Genomic DNA, 3,989 nt, shown 5'->3' on the forward strand with positions numbered 1-3,989 from the left:
TATATATGTGAAATTTAAACACCCAGAGTCCACACCTCCTCCAGGAGACTGGAACCCAGAGGGCGAGATTAGGGAGGATTTTTCTAGGCTCCCAGGGGCAGTGGGAGTTGAAGGCAAGGAGAGAGGGGTGAGGAGGCCAAGAGGGGCTGTGGGAACTACCCAGGCCTGTAGAAGCCTGGTGCTGCCGCCTCCCACTCAGGGGCTGGGGAGATGGGAGATGAAAGCATGGTGCAGAGCAGGCCCCATATGTTCCTCATGACCCAAACTTTGTTCCCAGCGCCCGAGACGAATAGGCGTGAAATCCACATCTGGGACCCACCTCCGGCCTGGTTGTTCCCTCCCGTCCTGGGCACCGAGCCCAGTCTGTTTTTGCGCTATAATGGAGGCAGCACAGGTGGCTTCCAGAGCTCCAAGGAGGCCCCCACCCACCTCATGGCATTGCCGGATGGCTTCTTGGAGGAGGGGACTCCTGAAGAATATAGAAGTCTGAGTAGGAATTTGCCCAGCAGAGAAGGGAGAAAGGGAGCCTGGTTAGAGGAAACAGTTTGGCAAAGATCCCAGGGCAAGAGGTCTGTGTGGTGAGAGAAGAGATGAGGCTGGGGCCTGGGGGTGGTCAGGGTATATGGAGTCTCTCAGGCCAGGCTGAGGACCTGGGCTTTTCTTCCCCCAGGGCACTGGGGAGCCATGGGAGGTCTGTGAGCAGGGGAGGAACAGAATTTTTGTGAACAGCTTTTTGTGAGAGACAAACTGTGTTAAAACAGAGTGACACGGGCAATTGTCGTCATCACTGAGGTGGCTCAGCTCACTGGGAGAGCCCAGAGAGTACCCCAAACCCAGCCTGCAGGTAAGAAAACTTCTCTCAGAGGTGAATCTTCAAGGACATTAGAAGAATCTGGTCATGACAAGAAAGGCTGAGGAGGGGGACTCTGTCCAGAGGTACAGGGGAGCCATGGGAGAGGCAGGGTCCACTCTGAATATAACACAGCCACTCAGGGGTCGGGCATGGTGGCTCTCACCTGTAATCCCAGCACTTTGGGAGACCAAGGTGGGAGGATTGCTTGAGGCCAGGAGTTCAAGACCAGTCCAGACAGCATAGTAAGACCTCTATCGCTACAAAAAAATCAAAAATTACTAGTGTGTTGGCCTGGCGCGGTGGCTAACACCTGTAATCCTAGCACCTTGGGAAGCCGAGGTTGGCGGATCACCTGAGGTTGGGAGTTCAAGACCAGCCTGACCAACATGGAGAAGTCCTGTCTCTACTAAAAATACAAAATCAGCCGGGCGTGGTGGCGCATGTCTGTAATCCCAGCTGCTCGGGAGGCTGAGGCAGGAGAATCGCTTGAACTCAGGAGGTGGAGGTTGCAGTGCTGGGATTACAAGCATGAGCCATCGTGCCCGGGGGGCCACAGTCCCTATGTTTTTATTTCATTCACTCACTTATTAATTCATTCAACATATTCTCCTCTGGTCTCCCTGGAAAATTCTGACACCCTGACCTGAGTCAGACTAAGGGCTTGCCTAGTCTGGGAGGGTGGGGTAGGAGAGAGACCTGGGTACAATAAGATTTGGTATGATATTCAACAATGGAGGCAGCGCAGGGCACTGTGGGAGCCTAGAAGAAGCACCTGGACGTGCCTTGGAGTTTAGGGAAGACGTCCTGGAGGAGGCAAGGCCCTCCATGGGCACTGCAGAAAATCCAAGTGTCACCCAGGCACGTGGGAACTGGCAGACTGTCCAGGGAAAGACATCATGAGCATGGTTTCATTCAGTAATGCCTGAGTTCTCTCCTGAGGACACCTGTACACCAGGCTCTGTGTGCAGTGAGGCTGGGGACTCAGAGACCAGCCAGGCTCGGACCCTCTGGTGGAACACATGGGACACGGTCCCTTTCTAATGAGATGTATGAGGTAGCACAGGGCATTGTAAATATTCACAGCAAGCACTGACCCAGCCTGGGGGGTCAAGGAGGGCTTCCTGGAGGAGGAAAGCCCTACATTTTAGGTAGACTCTGCTCTTCCTGCAGTATCAGTCAGGCTTTCACTTTGTGTATAGCTCTAGTTCCTTCATTGCCTCTGCCTGTGTCGGGTTCCATATCTCTCTTTCTTTCTTTTTAAATATTACTAAATAAAAATAGAGATGGAGTTTCGCCGTGTTGCCCAGGCTTGGTCTCAAACTCCTGAGCCCAAGCAGTCCGCCTGCCTCGGCCTCCCAAAGTGCTGGGATTGCAGGTGTGAGCCGCCATGCCCAGCCAGATTCCAGGTCTTATTTTAGTGACAGGTTGGCTGTCACTAAAAATTACCACAAACATGGTGGCTTATCACAACAGAAATTCATTGTCTCAGAGCTCTAGAGGTCAGAAGTTCAAAATGAAGGTGTTGGCAAAGCCATACTCCCTCCACAGACTCCAGGGGCGAATGTTTCATGCCTCTTCCAGCTCCTGGTGGCTCCTGGCATTCCTTGGCTTGTAGCTGCCTCATTCCAGCCTCTGCCTCCGTCTTCACATGGCCTTCTCCCAATCTCACTATGGCTTTTTTTTTTTTTATCTTATAAGGATACTTGTCATTGGATTTAGGGTCTACCCAGATAATGCAGGATGATTGCATCTCAAGATCCTTAACTTTTTTTTTTTTTTTTTTTAGATAGTGTCTTGCTCTGTTGCCCAGGCTAGAGTACAATGCCGTGATCTTGGCTTACTGCAGCCTCGACCTCCTGAGCTCAAGTCATCCTTTCACCTCAGCCTCCCAAGTAGCTGGGACTACAAGTGTGCATTGCCATGCCTGACTAGGTTTTTAAAATTTTTTGCAGAGGCTGGGCATGGTGGCTCACACCTGTAATCCCAGCATTTTGGGGGACCAAGGTGGAAGGACCATGAGGTCAGGAGTTTGAGACCAGACTGGCCAACATAGTGAAACCCTGTCTCTACTAAAAATACAAAAAATTAGCCAGGCTTGGTGGCGGGCTCCTGTAATCCTAGCTACTCAGGAGGCTGAGGCAGGAGAATCGCTCGAACCCGGGAGGCAGACGTTGCAGTGAGCTGAGATCGCACCACTGCACTCCAGTCTGGGTAACAGAGCGAGACTCTGTCTCAAAAAAAAAAATTATTTATTTATTTATTTATTCATTTATTTATTTATTTTTTGCAGAGATGGGGTCTCATTGTGTTGTCCAGGCTGGTCTCAAACTCCTGGGCTCAAGTGATCCTCCTGCCTCAGCTTCCCAAAGCACTGGAATTACAGATATAAGCCGCTGCACCCGGCCCCTCCCAAGTCTTTAAGGGTCTATTTCTCTCCACAACTCTGTGTCTCTCTTCCTCTCCCCACCTGTGGTGGTTTGAAAATTAGTCCCCAAATTCTCTGATACTTTTCCTTTCAGGAGCAGAGGAATTTTTTTTTTTTTTTTTTTTTGAGACAGGGTCTTGTTCTGTCGCCCAGGCTGGAGTGCAGTGGCTCGATCTCAGCTCACTGCAACCTCTCCCTCCCAGGTTCAAGCGATTCTCCTGCCTCAGCTTCCTGAGTAGCTGGGATTACAGGCGCACGCCTCCACACCTGGTTAATTTTTGTATTTTTAATAGAGACGAGGTTTCACCATGTTGGCCAGGCTGCTCTTGAACTCCTGACCTCAAGTGATCTGGTTGCCTCGGCCTCCCAAAGTGCTGGGATTACAGGCGTGAGCCACCACACCCGGCCCAAAAGCAGAGGATCCTAACGTCTTTCCTTTTCAGTGTAGGCTAGATCTAGTGACTCATTTCTGATGCGTGCAATAAAAGGTGTGTGACTTTGGGAGACTAGGTCATAAAAGACTCCAGATGACTGCAGCCCTGTCCAACAGCTTCACTGAGGGACCCAGAGCTGCCCAATGAAGCCATTCCCACATATCTGACCCTCAGGAACTGTGAATACAATAAATGTCGATTTGAGCCACTGAGTTTTAGGGTAATTTTTCACATAGCAACAGATTTTTGTTTTGTTTTGTTTTGTTGTTTTTGAGAC

General features: G+C 50.6%; 1 protein-coding gene across 1 annotated transcript in view; it reads right to left on the minus strand.

Moving 5' to 3' along the window:
* The window catches only part of LOC105539183 (galactoside 2-alpha-L-fucosyltransferase 2-like), a 50,143-nt gene that overhangs the window by 31,102 nt on the left and 15,052 nt on the right, over positions 1-3,989 (minus strand).

Source organism: Mandrillus leucophaeus, unplaced genomic scaffold (genome assembly GCF_000951045.1).
Source record: "Mandrillus leucophaeus isolate KB7577 unplaced genomic scaffold, Mleu.le_1.0 Scaffold200, whole genome shotgun sequence".
Taxonomy (NCBI): Eukaryota; Metazoa; Chordata; class Mammalia; order Primates; family Cercopithecidae; genus Mandrillus; species Mandrillus leucophaeus.